Below are 22,475 nucleotides of genomic sequence, written 5' to 3'. Positions count from 1 at the left end.
TAAGAAATCCTGCAAAAACAAATAAAACAATCAATATTAAAGATAATAATTTTACCTGTTAATGAATGCTTTTATTATAGGGTTAGACACCATTTTTTTTAATGACTCTTTAATCTTTCTAATTCTGTATTTATTAACTATGAAATGAAAATAGCAAAGAATATGCCACATGGACTTACTATGAAAATTAAATGAAATATCAGTATTAGATACAATATTTTGGCATTCGATAAAATGAAACTTAATGTTAGTGGTATTGTATCATTTTTTGATGTACAGCTTTCTTTTTTTGGTGAAATTTTAAAAATAATAATCAACTTTTCCATGTTTTCTTAATTTTCAGGAAGCTCAAAAGGCAACTATACTTACATTTTAGTTTTCTGTCTTTTTAATAATCAAGGTTTCTTGTATAAATATCTGCAGACATCACTACTGTCTCATTCTTGAAATTTATCATTTATCCTCTTTATGATTCCATGGTTTTATTAAGTTTATGTTTCATCATAGGGCAACCTCACATTGCCTATGGAGATAAACCCATAAATCACCAAGGATTTTCTTTAAGCTGCTGAAATTAAAGACCCAATTATAGTGGGTTAAAAAGATAGCAAAACAAACACACACATACACACACAAAAAAAAAAAAACCCAGAGATTGTTTTCTCTTACCTAAGTGAAATAGAGAGATTATCCAGGGCTAAGATAGCTATTTTATCATATCATGAGGACACTGGCTTCTTCATGGTATCTGTTTCATCATTGTTATGCTGTGCTTTCTCTCCAGAAGGTTAAATAGTATATAATGGAGTCACTGACTTCTATCCTGAAGGTCAATTAGTTGTTAATGGAGCCAGCAGAAGGAGGGGATCAGGAACAAAAGGAATTTCCTATGAGATGAGACAGCATCCTTTCCAGAGATTTCCTGCAAATTACTTTATCAAAGTGTTTTGGTGTTTTCCAATAGTCATCTATAGTAGAAAAAGTTCTAAAAATGAAATACTTTTGCTAAATACATTGACACCTTATATAAATTTATGGTTTTTGTTACTAAGAAATAAAAAGAATCAATCATGGTTAAACCACTAGATGTTCTGTCAAAGCAGAGAAGAGATGACAGAGAGAGGATCTTTGCATAAAAGCAAAACCTGTGCAATGCAAACAGCTTTTCTAGGAAAAGACTCATGAAACTGTTCTGCTGGGGAATGCCATGAATATCACAAGAGATATATGCTTCTCATACGTTTGCCTGTTCTAACTGGTTCCTTTGGTGAGTTTAGCAACCTGTGACACTGGGGACTTTAAGAAATAACATTGTGTATCTATGTAACTGTGAGTAAAGGTGGTCATGTAAGTAGTCACATTATTTTGAGATTAAGTGATCAGCTAAAAATTTCATTTTGTGTGTTCTGAGTACACATCTTAAATCTCACTCTATGAGTGCTGGCTTTGTTCAAGTCTATAGGACTTTGCATTTTAAGTGGAGCCATGTTGCAGAATGCATGCGGATGGTTCAGGTGTCCTGTGCCTTTTGGCCCAGACATTCTGATAACTGCTGCTCAGTTGGATATCCTACATCAGGCTACGACAGAAGCAGGGTTAGCCCTTTTAGAAGTCACTTCATTTTAACTTGTTTTGTCAATCAATGACCTGCCATTCTTAACAGATTTGAAATCTGAAATGCAGAGAATGTCAGCATACGGTGATAAAAAGTTTACCGAGGACTAAGCCATGAATCATCTGGAATTCCAGAATAGAGACTCCAGACTTTAGTCCAAATATTATGGACACAGTGGGAAGATTTTAGCAGAGAGTCCATATCCATTTTAGAAAGAAGAAATATTTCTTTAAAAGATGCCTAGCTGGCGTGGCTCAGTGGTTGAACATCAACCTATGAACCAGGAGATCATAGTTCAATTTATGGTCAGGGCATATGCCTGAGTTGGGTTATGGGCTTCATCCCCAATGTGGGGCGGGCAGAGGGCAGCTCTCATCTTTGATGCTTCTATCTCTCTCTTCCTCTCCCTTCCTCCCTGAAAGCAATAAAAAGATTAAAATAATAAATCAATAAATTCAGTAAAAAATGTGTTGGACATTAGAACCATAAGGGGTTGTGTTTGAAAAACACAGTGGGTACCCAAGAAAACCTCATTTAATGGAATAAATCTAGAAGGTAATGTTGTCCAGCATGTTTCTCCTTTACAATACATATACTCACTGGCCCATTACAAAAAAAAAAAAATAATAATAATACCATTGCCTATCACATAAGTGACCAACAAGTATCTGTTAAAGTATTCCACTCGAAATTTCCTTACTTCCACACTCGTTTCCGTTGGGCAGTCATTCATGTCTGATATATAGGTAGAAATGTATCTTAATTTTCACGGTCCCTTGCATTTCTCCATCCCATGGGACTTAAAAAAAAAACAAAGAAAAACAAAAGCAACAACAACAAAACAACAAAAATCGTGTTCCTTAAGCCTGTTGAAATACACTTTCTGGAAACACAATTGTGTTGCTGAACCCCCACCCCCATTCTGCTTTTGATTTCTCAGCTCTATTAGCTCCTGGTAAATTCTGTGCAGATTACATCATGTAGTTCTCCTGGAAGCACAAGAATCAAATAAAGAAGCTCAGCCACCCATGTCAATACCTCTGTTTTTTACAACAGAGAATTTTTCCTAATTAGCAAGATGTCAGGTTGGTTCAATTCCCATGTCTCCTCCAACTTCTGTACCTTGGTTACCAAAACACTGTTCCCAAAGAATGCCTGATTACTCATTTGACTATTGCTGTATAATAAAGAATTAATAGTTCCCTTTAATCTGATCAATTTTCTTTACTGATGCCTAATTATTTGTAGTTACTTTCTTTTAACTTGAAAGCTGATAGATCATCAATTTCTAAATATATTCTTTGTAAGAGTAATTAGCTAAAACTTTTGAAAAAAAAATATTTTGTCTCTCTCTTCCCTGCCTCCCCCAAATGGTCATATGTTCATTGTCTCTCTGGTTAGCCCAAGCATGTCAAACTCATGGCCTGTGGGCCACATGCCTCATTTATTTGGTCCATGTTAGCCTTTGAGCTTGACATGCCTTGTTTAGCCTAAGATACCCATTGTGTTGGACGTTCATTTTATGCCAGGAAAGGTTGTTCATCACTTTAATATTTAGACTGTGGAAAAGATCGCTGGTTAGGGTACACTATTTTGGTTCATGAGGAATTAAGAGAGTAAATAAGCAAGGCCAAGCAGCTGTCTCTCCTAGTTTGCACTCAATTCTTCATGGTGTGTGTATTGAGTTGAGGCATTGCTGCTGTGGAGAGGACTATTCTAGACCAAGAGTGGAAGTGAGAATATGCCATTTGAGAATGAGATTTATAATAAGAAATATAGATTTGATCTTCTTCCTTATTTCTGGCACACCCCAAAACCTTAGAATTTTATAAGTGACTAGAGGCCCATTGCAGGAAGATTCCTCCAAGAATAGGACTTCCTGAGGTGGTCTCTTCCTGCTTCCCTCCCTTCTCTGCAGCCCCACATGTTTCCTGCCCCACCTGCTTCCCTCCCCACCTGGTCTGCTTCCCTCCCTTCTCTGCCACCCCACTTGCTTGTTTCTCCAAAGCTTCGCTCCCTTCTGTAGCACTTGGCTTCCTTCTAAGCTGTCTTCAGTCTTTGCTCTGCAGTGGGATATGCAAATTAAGCACCATCTTGACTGGGCTAATTTGCATACTCACTCCTGATTGGTTTGTGGGTGTGGCTTGTGGACATAGCTTATAGAGGTAGCTGAGATATGGTCAATTTGCACGTTTATCTTTTATTAGATAGGATAAGAGAAATATTGGTGTCTATTATGTTAATGAGATGATTTTTGGAAAGCACCTCAGCAACCTAAGGATGAGGGCTGATTGCCAGGGGAACCAACTATTTGATTAGAGAGCAAAAACATTTAGCCCCACCCCCTGACCTCAGGGGAGGAGAGATGGGCTGCAAGTTGAATCAATTGAAAGTGGGCAATGATTAATCAATTATGCCTGTGCAATGAAACCTTCAGAAAAACCTAAGAGGACACAGTTAGAGAGCTTCCAGGATGATGAACAGGTATAGGATTGGTGAAGATGGTGAGCTTGGAGAGAGCACAGGAGCTTCTACCCTTTCCTCATATCTTGCCCTATGCATCTTTCTCATATGTTTGTTTCTAAGTTATATCCTTTTGAAATAAACAGGTGATGTAGGTAGAAGTTCTGTGAGCTGCTTTGGCAAATGAATCAAACCCAAGGAGGGGGTTACCGGAACCTTCAATCTACTAGTATAGCTGGTGGGTCAGAAGCACAGATGACATGCTGGGCTTTAGATTAGTGTTTGAAGGGAGAAGCAGTCTAGTGGGACTCTGCTCTTAACCTGTGGAACTTGGCACTATCTCCGAGCAGATAGTGTCAGGATTGAGCTGAATCATAGGACACACAGCAGGTATCAGTGAATTGCTTTGCTCTGTGGGGAAATGCTCTCCATCCCCACCTTGGAATTATACCAGAATCAATTTAGCATACTCACAGTTGTGTTGCCATAGCAGAGGAGGAGATAGGAAACTGAGCATCTGACATCTGCCCTGATTGGGCTGAGAGAGTAGACTTCAAATTCACCAACTGGGGGTATTTGCAGAGATTGTCAGCAAGGTCCCACTTGGTGGGGACAGTGTTGAACATGACCAGAGTCTGTGCTCCCCTAACATAGCAACAGTCAAGAAATTTCCCAACATTTCTGTGTTCCCCAAAATGTCTTTCTGCAAAGAACCACTCTTCCTTCTTTGTCATAGATACAAGTAACTCACAGGTAACCCATTTTACCTCTGACAAGGCCAGACTACCAACTCTCCAAATTCTCATTCTTTGTCTTCTGAAATATATAGGAGTTGCATTGTTAATACCCACTGAGCAATCTGAACAAAAATGCCTGCTAACTTAGCAAATTAGCTAAGCTTTAGTCAGTTTTCTATCCTTTTCCACACACTTCTGTTACCAGACTAAAGAATTCATTTGCCTGCTGTGCATCAAAGCCCAAAGAAAGTACATAAAGGTTATTTTTAGGAAGTGGCTGGCACCTGAGATAAGTGAGCTAATGTTCAAAGACCTAGCCCCTTGCTGGTTTACAGGGAATGGGTTATTTAGGGGGAAGTTATTAGTCACGTGTGACTGAGGGAGTTAGGGTCATGGTCAGAGTCCTGGTGTCTACTGATTGGTTGTCCCTCGGGTAGGGGGATCATTGATCAGTGCATCCAGTGCTAATGTTGGCCATGGTGTTGCTTCCTCTGGTTTCATTGCTTTTCTGAGCTTGGCACTGAAGCACAACTGAGGCCTAGATGTTACCTTTAGTTTGATTGAGACTTCGTCTCTGTAGTCAGTAGACGGAAGGTTTTGCTCCTAAGATTGTTTAATGCTGATCAGGGTCTCATTAATGCTGCGGACTCAGTGATTAAGGAAGTGGACCTGCAAGGGAAAAGGAAACCGGTGAGTCAGGGTGCTGGATGAGGACAGTTTGAATAAAAAAAGAAAGGAGACAAGGTCACACTAAAGAAATGAAGTTTCTGTGTCGTTCTGAAGCATCCATCTTATATAAAAACTGCTGTTTGAAATTTTAACCCTGCTATTTGGCTTCTGTAAATTCTTGCTTGCTAAGACTTCTCTCACTTCAGAGAGTCCATTAAACCTTCCCCAGACAAGGTTATCAGTGCTGGCACCAGGCCAGGCCTCTGGCTGAGGTATCAAGGCCCCAACACATAAGGGCTCTTTAAGAACTTGCAAAATGGCCGGAAACATGCCATATTTGGGAGAAAAAGAAGTTAAAAAACATATAAATAGGGAAAATTCCTGCATGTTGGGGCCCAGAATTTGAGAGACATTTTCCTCTGGACCTGCATGTAATAAATGTAACTCCATCTTTCTAAGTATTGCTTTGTTCTTCTTTGGTTTTCTCTAACAGTTACACTTTGGGTTATTGAAATGCAGAATGACTTCTTCAAAACCTCTCCTGAGAATGGCTGGCCTCCAGGGAAAATGTTTCCTGATTAACTGTCCTCTTACACCACTTATCCCACTTTCCCTTTCTAGTTTTGTTCACTCTTCCTTGCAAAGGAAAAGCCATTTTCTGATGCTATTTGATACCCTTCTAGATCTCCTGGGAGATTTCCCATATTGCAATAGCCATCCTGCCCATCACAATACCCTTCCTCCCCTTATTGCAATAATCCTTTGAGTAAGTTCCTTCTTACTGAAGTCCATATTTGTTTTAATTTGACAGAATGTATTTAAGGAGTAGCCTGGGAAATAAGGAGGATTCCTTTTCTCCTAATGCCTCAAAGTCATGTAAACTTTTCCTCTTATCGCCAATGCCAACTGTGAGAGGAGCAATAGGAAAATGAAGAAAACCTAAGATTGAATTATCTCAAGGACTCTGGCTACAACTTCAAGATCCTCTTTAAATTATTGGGTCATACTAAGTTTTCATTGACTTTTGCTAAAATTATTTTTCCTATTATTTCTTTTTATACCCAGAAGATTTGTTGTGAGGAGTATTCAAATAACAGAGAAATTTTAAAGAATTAAATAAAATACTTATTCTCTGCACATCTGAGTGTCATGTGAACTAACTATACATATAAATCATTGACCTTGAATATTCGTCCTTTTTTTCTCAGCCTCTTATTTTACAAATCGGTACCTGGATCCTTCAGCCTTGCATTTTATATGTTTTACTTCTGGAAATGATTTGTTTCAAATATATTTTTGATGGTTTAAATGCTTTCTTCTACTGAGATAATTGCCCATGTCTAAGAAAAAAAATGAGAAACAATGATGGGACCTGTGAAAATCATTTTATTCACTTAAGGAAAAAAGAGATAAAGGAGCTTGCTACATGTTGCTTCACTCCAAGCACCTTTCTTTTAAGATCAGGTGCCCTACTCTTCATATAATGTGGCCATATTACTTTTGCAAATGTGATTTAATTTAATCTTGTGTATCCAGTTATTTATTTAGCCTATATAAAAAAATTCTTTTTGCGGAAAGTATTACATATGTCCTCCTTTCCCCCGCAATGATCCCCTTCCTGCTCCCTCCTCTCACCTCTCCTCCTGCCCCTGGCCTTCACTACCCTATTGTCTGTGTCCCTGGGTTATGCATATATGCATACACTTTCTTTGGTTGATCTCTTTCCATCCACCCATCCTCCCCAGACTTCCCTCTGAGATTACACCAATTTTCTTTTAACAAGGAGTCTGCTACATACCTCCTAATGATGAAATTATTTCTAATTCTAAATATAATAGTTTTACATAAACAGGTATATTCTGAAAACCTTTTAGTTTTCTGATTGGAAGATTTTTAGGAGCATATATGACATTTCCTAGAATTTTCTCAAATTCAAGGATTCTATTTTATCAATAATAAGAGAGCATAAGCTGATTTTAATAGAGTCACAACACTATTTACTCATCTAAGTTCTTTCTAAACCATGTAAATTGTCCTTGGTCTGTAGACATATTCTTCATGTTTATTTATGAGTATTATTTATAAAGTAAAATTCAACCGCCTACTTTGCAGTAGGTTAAACTCTGCAGAGAGAATGTGTATTTTAAAAGGTACAGTTCTTACAGACAGACATTGTACAGGTACACATGTCCGATATGAGATTAATCCATGCTGGTGGTTATTTTAGGGGAGCTGAAAATAGAATATTATTGCAGAAAATTTGTTGGGAGAAACTCTCGTTTTAATAGATTCCAAAGAAATATGAAATGACTTTAGCTAGAACACTTAAAATCTTCACAGGCAAAGGAAACAAAGTGTGTGGTCAAAAGAAACCCTGGGTTTGAATGTAGAGTTTAGGAGAAGTCACACTGAGGAAAGGAAAAAGGGCGTATTGTATAAAAAGTCCTTCAGAACATTTGAAACTGTGCGTATGGGGTATAAAAATGACTTAATGAAGAGGAAAAAGAATGATATGGCAGAGGAAGACACATCCTTTACAGCAAAATGAAATCAGCTGGGAATCTTTACACAAGGTAGGACACATATAATGTGTATGCCCACTAAATTGCAAATGTCAGTGTCAGATGTGGCTGTATTTGTCAATTAATTTTAGCAATGGAAAGTTTGAAAAAAGAAAATACTTTTCCATGCCTGGCCCACTCTGAGGGAACATAGGAAGCTGAGAAGCAAAAACAGCACAGGTCCAGCTCTGATCTTTCCTGAAGATGATTTTTTTCCTCTACCTATTAATCTTTCTTAGAAATATTTGCCTGGAGAGGGAAAATGCTCTTTCTTCTCTCACAAAGGAGGCAAGCCTTTGAAAGCCCATCTTTGTTCTTCACAACGTGGACTTGTCTAATGTACAAAGGATTCTCTCTGAAGTCCATAAACAAAAGCATGCCTTGCTGTTTGCAAGTTATCTATTTAATTAAGAGAGCTCTCTTGTCCTCCTCTGTCTAGATTTAAAGTGTTTCAATATGCCCCCAAACCGAGATCTAATCATAACAATTGACCGAGGATGCCCACTGAGATGTCAGGAAAGGAAACAAGTGCCACACAATTTTACATTAAGAAAGACTCCAAAAGCAGACTGAAAATCGCTTAATAATGATCTGTTTAATTTTTCTCTTTAACAATATCAAAAGAAATTAGATTTTCCGGGAATGGTACGTACCATTGTCAGAGATAAACTGTTCACAAATCATTTGTCTATATAAATATTTTATACTGTGTAGAACATGCATATGATTCCAAATAATTGAATTAAACTAAGAACACTGATGAAAAGCAAATCTCTATATCAAAGGTATTCATTTTATTTTCTAATTGTGGAACAAGCTTTTAACTTGTTACGAAGGTATACTTTTTGGTTATCCTAAGGTAAAATTCGTCATGCCCCTAATTTAAGTATTTAGTCCTCTGTGACTCTTACCCATTTCTGTTTTTGACTTGACCTTGTGACCTTTGGGAGAGACCCTTCAATTATGAACACTTACTTTTCCTTCCTTTGCCTGAAATTTTCTTTCAGAATCACAAATATCCTAGGAAGAGCGATATATCTCTCTCACCTTCATTTCCTCCTCCCCCCTTTCTCTTTTTAAAGAAAGTTGGTGGAAAATAATCTTCCAGAAAAATATGGGATTTTCGGATATGATAAAAACAGTGTCCACTATGGCCCTAGATGGTTTGGCTCAATGGACAGAATTTAAGCTTGCAGACTGAAGGGTCCCAGGTTTGATTCCAGTCAAGGGCACATGCCCAGGTTGCGGGCTGGATCCCCAGTAAGGGGCATGCAGGATTCAGCTGATTAATGATTTTCTCTCATCATTGATGGTTCTATCTCTCTCTTCCACTCCCTTCACCTCTGAAATTAAAACAAAACAAAACAAACAAACAAAAAAATAAACAGTGTCCACTATGAGCCGATCCCATTCTGAAGTGTTACCTTCAATTCAGGATACTGTATTTGGTACAGCAGTGCAATAGGGAAATAAGTGAAGAAAGTGCTATGTTGATTCTAATGATTGGAATTAAGTTTCCATCAGTGCTACTTTGTGGAAGAGTTGTTTTGTTTTGTTTGTTTGTTTTAATATTTTTATTGATTTTTTACAGAGAGGAAGGGAGAGAGATAGAGAGCTAGAAATATTGATGAGAGAGAAACATTGACCAGCTGCCTCCTGCACATCCCCTACCGGGGATGTGCCCTCAACCAATGTACATGCCCTTGACCGGAATCGAACCCGGAACCCTTCAGTCTGCAAGCCAACGCTCTATCCACTGAGCCAAACTGGTTTTGGCTATTTGTTTGTTTTTTAAATTCATGGTACAGAGCTATAGTAATCAAGACAGTATGTTCTGGCATGAGAACAAACATATATATTAGTGTGTACTTGCATGTGGATAGACATAAAATTACCCAAGAGAAATAAAACCATGTTCACACATACACACACACACACACACACACACACACATACACACACACAAAACAGCAACAAAAACATGAGAGTAAACATTCATGGCAGCATTATTAATTATAACCAAAAGGTCTAATAGTAAAATATCTATCATCAACTCTTGAATGGATAAGCAAATGATGATAGATAGCTGGGTAATCATTAAATATTAATGGTAAAGAGGAATTAAGTAATGTCACATACTACAATATGAATAAAACTTGAACACATTTTGCTAAGTGAAAGGATTCAGCCTCATGAAGTAAATGGATGGTACGAACATATGAAAAGTGAGCCCTGGATTTGGTACTACAAGGTAGTAGAGTAGGAAAAAACAGAGTCAAACAAATTAGATCCTACTAACCATTTGGTGCTTAGTAGTTGTTAGTCATAGGTGTTAATTTAACTTCTCCAGATAAAGTAGGAAAATATTATCTGTACCATGTTTATGCAATGAATATTAAATTAAATTATGTATGTACAGGTATTATAGAGCATGGTGCTTAATAAGCTGAGAGTTTATAATTTTTGTGTTTGTTTTGTTCAAAAATAAGACTTGACATTTAAGAAGTATAAATGTAAGAATAAGGCTTGAGGTCCAGCTAGATAATTAGTTCCTGAGATTAGATAAAGAAAGTAAACAACAACAACAACAAAAACCAAAAACAGACATCCAGAGAGAAGTTGGGTAAAGTTTGGCAGTATTGACAGCAGGACTGTCATTATTGGGACTTCTCTTTTGAGACAGGACTTCTTTCATGTGTCCTGGAAGGGTGAGAACTTGGATTTTCCTAGAGCCAGAATGAGCCCATAGGACATGTCATTTTTCATCTCATATCTACCATGAGTGAGCTGCAAACCATAAAGCTCCTGATCATCACTGATGGCCTGGCTGTAGTTTCCAGAGTCAAGGATAAGAATAAATCTATTACTTGGAACTTTTAACTCTGATGATACCAGATTTGTTTTTTTCTGCTTTTTTTTTTTTTTTTTTTTTTTTTTTTTTTTTTTTTTTTAACCTTAATATGGAACATACATAAGGATTTGGAACAAGTTCTAAAAAAAAAAACACCCAGAAATGATTAATGGAATCAGCTCACTGAGTTAGGAAGAAAGATTATATGAACTAAAACTGTATTGTTTAGTTAAGCATCAGTTGCCTAAAGATGGAATAACCTCCAAGTACTTGAAATATGAAAATAATATGCTGCCCTTCAAATGCAAATTTAAAACTACTAACCCATCCATAGAACTTGTGTTGTTATTTTTCTCACTGGTGAGAATAGCTTTCACAATTTTAAAGACTCTCCTTTGTCCATTCCCTCTTATGACTAACTAGATGCCTGGTGCACAAAATTCTTGCACTTGTGGGGGTCCCTCAGCCGAGCCTGTACCCTCTCTCAGTTGGGAACCCTCAGGGGATGTCTGACTGCACTCTCCTCTGGGGAGCGGGCCTAAGCCAGTAGGTGGACATTCTTAGCACTGCTGAGGAGGCAGGAGAGGCTCCTGCCACCACCACTACGCTCACCAGTCGTGAGCCCAGCTTCTGGCTGAGTGATGCTTCCCCGGTGGGAGCACACTGACCACAAGAGGGCAGCTCCTGTGCTGAGTGTCTGCCCTCTGATGGTCAGTGCATGTCATAGCAAGCCGTTGAGGGCCTTAGCATATCATTAGCATATTACACTTAGATTGGTTAAACGGATGACCAGATGACTGGACACTTAGCCTATAAGGCTTTTATTATATAGGACTGGATTTATATATTGGGCCAGGATTAATGATGTGCTTGTAAATGGGAAAGTGGCTAAATTATCTAACTTTAATAGAGACAATCTTATACTATTGAACTGTTCTATGTGTGTGCATTTTTCCCCCAACAACCAAACACATCTTCAAACACACCAATAGGATGTTCAATAATTCATTTCAGTTCTGACACTATCTACTTGGAGTTAGTATCAGATCTCACAGTTTAAAGAGTTTCATCCCACAAGACTGCTCATGTTTCAAATGTCAGTTGCAAGTCCCATGGCACACATAATTCTGACCAACTGGCTATAAATCAAGAGGTCACCACAAATCCCTCTTCAAATATAAAATTTGCTAGAACAGCTCACAGAACTTAGGGTGGGGGGAAGTTTACTTATATTTGCTGGTATTATAAAGGATACAACTCAGGAGCAGTAAAAATGGAAGAAATGTGAAGATTTAGGGACAGAGCAGTTGAAGGTGTGGGTCTTAGGTACTCTTTCTCTGCATGCTATCATCCCAGTATCTTCATATGTTCCTCAACATAAAATGTTTCATTGTCCATTAGTGATTAACTCAACCTCCAGGACCTCTGCTTTCTCTCCTTTGGAGAGTAGAGCTGAAATTTCAAAACTTCTAATAATGTGTGCTCTTTCTGGCGATCAGCCCCCAACCTGAAGCTAGAGCTATCTAGGGGCCCAAAGGACACCTCAATAGAACAAAAGACTCTCTTATCATCTTTATCACTTAGGAAATCCCAAAGGTTTAGGAGATCTGTGTCAAGAACTGAGAAAAGTGCCGGATGACTTTCTGTGATACCACAGGTCACTCACTGTTTTCCACCAAGGATTCTTTATAGGACAAGGATCCTAACAGTTAAAAGATGCTGGCACATTAATAGAGCCCTATTTAGTCATTAACAATTCGTCCAATCCATCATTTCCTACAATATTATATGAACATGTGTCCCAGGGCATGAAACTCAAAGCTTGCAGGTTTCCATTAGATTTTGGCAGGTTACAAATGCAAGAGTGCTCTCAGCAATATACGGCTTCACCCTTTCAGGAATATGACTTAATGGCATTGATAGGTCCTGTGACTTTAAACAAAATGAGGTAAAACAAACCACTTTTATCACAGGCTTATTGATAAAAACAAGAGTTAACTTCCTGCTGAAACAGGTTTGGCTGAGTGGATAGAACGTCAGTTTGCAGACTGAAAGGTCCCAGGTTTGATTATGGTCAAGGGCAAGTACATTGGTTGCAGGCACATCCCCATTAGAGGTGTGCAGGAGGTAGCTGGTCAATGTTTCTCTCTCACTGATGTTTCTAGCTCTCTATCCCTCTCCCTTCCTCTCTGTAAGAAATCAATAAAATATATTAAAAAAAACAAGAGTTATCTTCCTAAAGCATCTCATCTATGTTATAACAAAATGTCATTGAACAAGGACCTGCTCTAATTGAGTGTAGAGACAGTATAATCTTTAGCTTTGAGCTAGTTTGCAGGTGTGTTAATGTTGTGAAAGAACACTAATCAACCAAGTACGTTTGAAGATTTCCTTGGCTTTATTAAGCAGTTCATGAATCTGGCAATATTTCATCTAGCAATTAGAAGGGTGCTCTGGAGGAGGGGAAAGGCAATGGGCATTACAGCATTTATCCATTGCTCAACACATTATGGGTATGTCAGGTTTCAAGATTATTTTGTGTCCTTCAATCATAGGAGTAGTTATAACACAAGCTAATCATTTTCCCTCAAATGGACATATCCAAAGTCTCAGCAGTCATGCTGGTAAGCACTCACAGGCTTTTGACATAATTCCTAGTAAACACTCCACACTGTAATATCACACTGAGAACATGTCCTTACCAGTCATGCACTTCATTCTATACTGATGGGGCTTAGACAATCTTAATGGCTCCCACTTAGCAATAGCACTTGAAGGGCAGATTTACATCTTATCCTTTATAATGCTTGGTAGGAAAAATGTCGTCAGACAGACACCGTGTCCATCCTAATAATACATTCATGAAAAAGTTATAAAACCACTTCAAATAGAGCCTGTTCAAAGATACTAATCATCCTCCAAACTTTCATCTTAATCACATCAACTTTTACTCCATTGGGATTTCATCAAATGGTTTTGATTTTATAATTTTAGATAGAGCAGGCATTTCTCAGTCTGAGATAATATCCATAGGTGTTTTATCCATGTTCATAAACCATTCAGGTAAAGGAAACACACATCTCATAAAGTCTGTTTAAACATTCCCAGTTTCATCCCAAACACTACCTTAACCCTGTCAACCTTACCATGTCTTCATTCTTTATGGCTCTTATGTTAAGAAATCCCAGAAACTTTTCTTCTCCACCCCTTGACTGTATCCACTCAAGCACAGCTGGCTTTGGGTCTCCAGCAGGGTTTCAAGCTGAGGGGCTCAGGACCTTTTGTTAATCTTTATTTTGATTAACTGGCTTAATTACGGCCTCAAGCATTTCCCTGCCCAATTTCTCAATGAGATATTTGCCTTCTTGCTTGCAAAATTATTCCAAATAATTGGCTGTGTGTCCTAGCCAGCTGATTGATTCTGCTGAGCCACCAGCCACGATGGCACCAAGATGCCTTCTCAAATGGAACAGGCTGTGGAAACCATGATGTTCATCCTCTTGCTCTCAATCAATGAATTTCTCTCTCAGCCTCCTCGCCCCTCCAAAAAAAACCCCAGTTACTACAGACAGGGTTAAATAGAGTGAAGTTGCCAGGGGCCCTTTAATTTTAGGAGAGAGATTTCGAGGGCTTGCTTTCCACTTTACCTTCAATAACAGTATACGAAGGCCTTTATCTCAATAGCATCATCCCAGCTATACCAATAAAAGGGTAATATGCTAATTAGACCAGGAGAACTTCTGGGAGACCTCCTGGATGTCCTTTTGGACACAGTCATGGTGGTGGGCTGATGCAGAGGTGGTTAGGGGCTAACAGGCCAGGAGGGGAGGGCAGTTGGGGGTGAGCAGGCTGGCAGACAGAGTGGTTAGGGGTGATCAAGCAGGCAGGCAAGTGAGTGGTTAAGAGCCAGCGGTCCCAGATTGTGAGAGGGATGTCTGCCTGCCAGTTTAGGCCCAGTGGGATCGGGCCTAAACCAGCAGTAGTACATCCCCTAAGGGGTCCCAGATTGGAAAAGATGCAGGCCTGGCTGAGGGACACCACCACCCACCCTCCCGCCCACCCCGCCACCTCCCCACTTCCCATGCACAAATTTCATCTACTGGACCACTAGTTTTTAAATAACTATCTAAAGATTCCCACAGGGCTCCCCCTTGGCCTCTCCCTATCCTCTTGTTAATTAAGCTAACGTTTTGTTTTTTGTGTTTTTGTTTTTGTTTTTTCAGCTTCTCTGCGGCCAATGAGGGGAAGCTGAGACAGCAAAAAGGCTTCTGAACTGTTGCTCTATTCTATGCAGTAAGGTTACATGAGGTGCCCTCACAAAAGGGGTCATATTAATCATAAAATGTACCAAAGTATGGGTAACAGGCATACTCAGTAGATGAAAAACTGGATTATCATAAAGCCAGTCCCACATGTCTGGCACGTGAAACGTATCATCTGGGCTTTTACAGTTGGCTGGTTTAAAAAAAAAAAAAAAAAAAATATATATATATATATATATATATATATATATATATATATATATATATATATATACTTATTGATTTCAGAGAGGAAAAGAGAGTTAGAAGCATCAATGATGAGAATCATAGACTGGCCGCCTCCTTTATGACCCCCAATGGGAATTGAGCATAAAACCCAAGCATGTGTCCTAACCGGGAATCTTGGTTCCTAGGCCAAAGCTTATGCTGGTTGGACACTGGCTGTTGTTTTTTTTTTAATAAAGGGAGTGGGACAGCCCCCTTCTCAGGGTAAACTGTGCCTCCAGTAGTTTTTCCAGTTGGTATACCAGGCGGGCTCTTGCCTTGAGCATCGCCTGCTGTATGTTTGGACCATGTGTAGCCATCTGTGACTGTTCCATAAGGAGGTGTCTGTGGGTCCTGTATCAACCCAAACATGTTCTTTCATGCTGCAGCTTTTACAAACAAAGATACTTCCACTATATTAGTCACTCTCTTAATCCATTTTATTGAGGATTTTTCAGAAAGCTGATAATACTGATAAACAAAATAAGACATCTGCTCTATATATAACACACCCCTAGAGTCAGTTATTTCTTTGTTTTGTCTTTCAACAATGTTGATTACCTTATTTGTGACAGGAGATTTTTTTTGTTTGTTTGTTTTTTGTTGTTGTTTGTTACTTTCTGTTGTCCTGGCATAATTTTTTCTTTTGGGTGTTTTTGTGGTTAATGGCTGAAACTCAGACTGACTGAATCTGAGCTTGGTCCAGCATCAAGGTCCAGATCAGCATTTTCTTTCATTTTAGCTGATTATAACAACCAAGAGATTGCATATTTGGTGTGCTTCTTATTAGTTTGCATTTTCTTTGGTATCCAATGTGTCAGTTTCTCTGGAAGTCAGATCTACCACCATTTCTGAATCCCACTGGTAAGTTTTTACCTTTAGTAACTGATCACAATGCAACTGAAGTCTCATACCATGGGTGCTCAACTAGCCATACAAGAATAAAAGATCTCTCATTCTCCCACCCTTTTGTTTCTCTTCACAGATAACACTTTCCTGTGAACCAGGGCTGATCTAGCAAGTTCCATATTTTCTGACATAAAATGAGAAGCTGTTATTATCCCCTTCCTGACACCAAATATGTGATTATCTTTTCCAACACCACTTCTCCCATTTCCTAGACACTGATTTGGTGTCCAAAATTAAACTTCATGCTGATGCTGACTTCCTGGAGTGAGCATCAGGTATTACAAGTTAAGGGGTTCCGAACTCCAGTTTTAGACACCAGTCACAAGTCATGGGCCATCTGTACTTCTCTGACTGACCAACGATAAATCAATGGTTCCAAAGACCTCCTCCCTACTCAGGTTCAATAATTTGCTAGAGTAGGTCACAGAACTCCGGGAAACACTTTGCTTATATTTTCTGGTTTATTATAAAGGATTGTACTCAGGAACAGGTAAAATGAAAAAGATTCAGAGGGCAAAGTGTGGGAAGGAGGGATCATGGAGCGTCCACGTGCTCCCCAGGTACCCGATCATCCCAGCAACTCTGTGGGTTCATGAACTGCATAGCTCTTGAACCCCATCACTTAAGGTTTTTCTGTGGTGACTTATTTTTTTAAAATATATTTTATTGATTTTGTACAGAGAGGAAGGGAGAGAGATAGAGAGCTAGAAACATTGATGAGAGAGAGTCATCCATCAGCTGCCTCTTGCACAACCCCTACCGGGAATATGCCAGCAACCAAGGTCCATGCCCTTGACCGGAATGGAACTCGGGACCCTTCAGTCTGCAGGCCGACGCTCTATCCACTGAGCCAAACTGGTTTCGGCCTGTGGTGACTTTATTGGCTATAGTGATTAACTTGATTACTATGTCTTCCCTCTTATCAAAAGTTGGGATGGGGATAAAAATATAAACTTCTAATCAAACTGCAATTAACCCCCCATCCTGCAGCTATTTAGGGGCCCCCATACAAAGATTTGCCTTATTGGAACAAAGGACTATCACATTAATCACTCAGGAAATTCCAAGTTTTTTTTTTGTTTGTTTGTTTTGTTTTTAATAAATCTTTATTGTTCAGATTAATAAAGGTGTTCCTCTCCCCCCTCCTCTTAGCTCCCCTCCACCTGATTCCCAATCCCACCCCACACCCTTACCCCCACCACTGTCTTCATCCATAGATGTAAGATTTTTATCCAATCTCTTCCCGCACCCCTCAGACCCCTTTCCAAGGTTTATAAGAACTCTGTTTTCAGGTGCCAGGAAGGAGGATAAAGACCAAATATATTTCTATGGTACAACAACTACATTCTAACCCATTGAATTAGCTTATTGCAAGCAAAGTGAAATACTGGGCCATCCATTGGTGTGGTTACCACACACATACCATGTGTAATGGTACAGCTCCTGGCCAAGAATTTGCAATTCCTTACCCTCTTTAGGCTTCTTTCTTTCCCACAGGCCCCTGAACTTTGGCTTGTCCCAGCCTTGGACAAGAACAAAGACACAGAATATGCCCCCCCTCATAAGTTTACCCCCAAATTAGTTGATCCAACAGACTTATTTCCCATCAGGTGGCTCCTGTTATACTATTCTCTCACCCCCTCTGCTTGTTCATCTTTCTCTTGTACATTTCTGCTAGGCTCTGCTCATCTTTCCCTATAAAAGAAAAGCCATTTTCTGTTTGATTTTGAGACACTTCCAGATTTCTGAGCTCTGAGTGTACCTCTCATTGTCTTGGAATAAAGCCTCTCCTTACATAAACCTGGGCTTACTTTTATTTGAAGCCAAGTGTTAATAATGTGATAATTATATCAGATGTCAATATCAGCATCAAGTCTACCCAGACAAAATGTAACTAAGAATTAAACAATTCTATTATGGATTTTGTCAATGCAAAGTAGGTAATATGGATAATTCTGTGAATTATGAAAGTGCTTCTTTTTAAGAGCTGCTTTTTATAAACCGAGTTCTAAAGTGAAAGGAAGGCAAAAAACACATCTGTTAAAAATTAACATTTGGCTGCATACCAAGGAAAGTCTTCTTAGAATTATAAATTACTTCATTTGGGGGACTTTTAACTTTAGTAGAAATACATTATTTATTTATTTTTTTTACATTTCATTTATTTAAAACTAACTAGTCATCATCCAGTTACCTTAATTTTTATTAGATAAAAATATAAATGCTTCACACTTTGGGTGTCATCTTTACACAGGGATCATGCTTCTCTTCTCTTCTCTTCTCTTCTCTTCTCTTCTCTTCTCTTCTCTTCTCTTCTCTTCTCTTCTCATTCCTGTTTTACTCTGTGATGCTGCAAGAAGTTAGAAACAAGGTTAGGCAGACAGGATAAGGGGTAAAAGGATGGAGAAAATATGGGCACTACAATTGGAGTCGAGTAAAACCACAGGGATACTGGTCTTGCTGAAAAACAGGGTGTCACAAGGCAAGAATACTTACCTTGCACTTGCAGTAGATTACAAAAGATAGGGGTTGAAGAAGAAAGTGTGGACAGAACTACAGGGCCAAAAAGGATTGGGCACCAAACCACAAAGATGATTATCTTGCAGGTGCAGAATATTTCAAGAGATGGGCGAGAAGGAGGGAAGGAGGAGCGGGAAGCACGGGAAAGGTTTGAAACTGTTGCTAGGCAAGGAAAATAGAAGGAGCCAAAAAGAAAACAAAAGGAAAAGACAAAGAGTGGACTCAGGGCAGATAAAACCCCTAGACAAGTGAGCCTCAGGGGCAACCCATTCTTGGTCCCCCGTCCCTGTGCAGGGAGTTTGTATAAGCTTATAATACATTTCCACACTTTGGCTTAAATCTTCTGGTCCATGAATTCATTCTTCAACTTTGTGAGATACAGTCCCGAGAAGAACACCAAGAAGATTGGCTTGCCATTTGGATGTCACTGCCATGCCAACACCTAATTTTTTAAAAATAGAAAACTGTTTGAAATTAATACGTATACCCCAGGGTTCAAGGCCTATGTGAGAGGTCTTTAGACTAAGGGGGGCCACTGATTGTTCTGTTTAAAATAATAATTCTAGGCATTACTTCATGCATCCATCAGATAAGAAAAAAAAAGTTACTTATCTATGATAATAAAAGTATAATATGCAAATAGACTGAATGGCTGAACAACAGAATGACCATCAGGTCGACCTTCTGTATGGCCTTCTGGATGAAGCAGGGGCTGTGAAGGCTGAGGCAGCCAGGGCTGCAAGGGCCAAGCCCCTTGCAAGAATTTCATGTATCGGGCCTCTAGTTTTATAATAAGTTTACTGCCATTGAAGGTGTGAGTGGTAAACAATACCTGAAAGAAAATATTGACTTTTTGATGAGTTTTAGCTGTGTAAATGCTCTTAGCTACTTCATATGATGTAAGAGCCCTCTGCTTGCTAAATTAATATTAGTAATTTTTTAAAAAAGAAAAAGAACTCATGAACACAGACAATAGTGTGCATATTATGGGAGGCTAAGGGGATGGTTGAAGAGAGTATAGAGGGGATAAATGGCGATGAGTAAAAATAAAATTAGCAAAAGGTTAAATAAATACAATAAGAAAATTCAGTATGTCAACTAAACAAATATATTTTCTAATAATAATTGTTTAATGACATCAGGGAATTTTTAGAAAAGTCTTGGAAATACAAAGACAATGAAAAAAGTTCTTCAGTTACTTTTTCTGTTCTGTTTTTATTAGTCTTTTTTTTTTTAATGATTTTGTGTGAATTGTAGTCACTTCTGACTTGGCATAGTGATTATATATGTAGGGGATCAAAGTTTTGCCCTTCCAAAATCCATCTCTGGCATGAGGATGATTTTAGGGTGCTTATTTCAAAGAAACACTTTACCTTTACCCTTTAACTGCCTAAAATAATTTAGATAGGAAGCCTGTACTAGGAAGAAAGTTATTATGAAAGATAACTTCTTTTTATATCAGAATGACAATGTTGCTTGGCACAACAACACATTTATCAAATGTTTGCTCTTCTTATCTCCCTGTTGTGTCCCACCCTTTTGAAGTCCCAGATCCCTGCTCTCTTCTCCTTAGCTTAGGAAGGCATATCTCCTAAGCCTCAGTTACCTGAGGGCCAGTTGGCTTCACATTCTTTTTTTTTTTTTTTTTTTTTTAATATATTTTATTGATTCTTTACAAAGAGGAAGAGAGAGGGATAGAGAGTTAGAAACATCGATGAGAGAGAATCATTGATCAGTTACCTCTTGCACACTCTCCAGTGGGGATGTGCTCTCAACCAAGGTACATGCCCCTGTCCAGAATCGAACCTGGGACCCCTCAATCCGCAGGCTAACACTTTATTCAGTGAGCCAAACCGGCCTCGGATGGCCTCACATTCTTAGGGAGCTCCAATTTTTACACAAAGTTAAATCTGGTTTTCCTCCTATTAATCTGTTTTATGTTAATTTGATTATTAGGCCAGTCAAAGAGCCTAAAGGAGTTGAAGGGAACTTTCTTCTCTCTGACATGTATTATTTGTATCAAACCAATCATTTTACAATTATAATAGAAAAAAAATCAGAATCCTCATTGCTAATGGATAAATAATTAGAAAAGCAATATTACATTCATTCATGGGTCTTTGATTTCATTACATAGATAAATAGAAAGCATGAACAATGAAAAGAGAAAAATGTTTTATAAAGTTTACAAATAATTAGCTAGTAAAATCCAAGTATTAAACAAATACACTGAAATGCATGAATATTTCTAATATGGCATGGTGAGTAATTTCCTCACTCTTCCTGAATGTTTTTATGTCATGTGGAACTCTTCCAGCTCATTTACATTTATGACCTCAGCACTAGTGATAATCCACATATTATTGCTAAATCCAATATTTGTTTTCATTTGACATTATGGCCAGAAACAAGTTTAAAGAATAACATTTGTCTTGTGGTTTCTTTTCTTATGTTTCAAACGACCACTAGACATAAAATAAGTGAAAGCCATTGAAGCTTCTTAAATGCAAGTTATATTGAAAGTTAAACTATTCAAAATCATTAGTGATTCTGTGAGTAATTTATAAACATCATAAATTGTGGTTTAATTTTCACTTTAAATTTCTGACTATGTTGGACAATAGGAGCAGCTCTTCTGACCATGAATTTATACTGTTATAAACCATCTGTATTTTTCATTAATTATAAAATATACAAAGTGAAAGAAATTGCTTGTAGATATAGTCAAAAGGAATAGGCACCAAATTGAACTTTTGGGTTTAAATGAGATATTTTCTGGGTGGAAACTTTCATTTGCTTGCAGGGATGATTGATAGAAACTATATTTATTCTGGGCATGCCCTTTCCCATAATGCATACAGAAAAATGCACAGGGGAGAGGGATGTCAAAGTGAAATGCAAATGTTATTATAATTAGTCCAGGACTCTAGTAAGGTTGTATTGAGATCATGTTATTTTCCTCTGAACATACACAAACAACCAGCTGGCTCCCAACCTGTCTGCTAGTTGTCTTCTGGCTTCGGGGCAGCCCACAGAGAGGTGGTATGAAGGCAATGTTGGTAAGATCCCTGTTCATGAACCCACCCCACTGCTCAGCCCTAACTTCCTACCTAACAACAGTACTCTCTTATTTGCCATAATGGTTTAACTAATAATTTTTTTTCAAGTATAAGTTAGATATTTGGTGGTTCACAAGCAAGAATACCAGCAAGAGCTAGAATGAAAAATATATTAGAACTTATTAAAAGTGCTCTTCTAAAAAATTATGGAATTGGAATCTGCATTTTAACAAGACCTCTGGCCATTTGTATGCACATTGAAATCTGAGAATCACCAGTCTGTAACCATCATAAAGGATGCTTTAGACAGAATCCTGTTTAACTCATTTGTTTCTCTTTTCTGTTTTTAAAAATATGTTTTATTGATTTTTTACAGAGAGGAAGGAAGAGGGATAGAGCGTCAGAAACATCGATGAGAGAGAAACATTGATCAGCTTCCTCCTGCACACCCCCCACTGGTGATGTGTCAACAACCAAGATTCATGCCCTTGACCTGAATCAAACCTGGGACCTTTTAGTGAGAGGGATGTCCTACTCTTCCAGTGCCGTTCTTTGTAGATGGCAG

Source organism: Pipistrellus hanaki, assembly GCF_964339955.1.
Source record: "Pipistrellus hanaki genome assembly, chromosome: 2".
Lineage (NCBI taxonomy): Eukaryota > Metazoa > Chordata > Mammalia > Chiroptera > Vespertilionidae > Pipistrellus > Pipistrellus hanaki.
The sequence above is the reverse complement of the archived record's forward strand: the minus strand, read 5'-3'. Positions refer to the sequence as shown.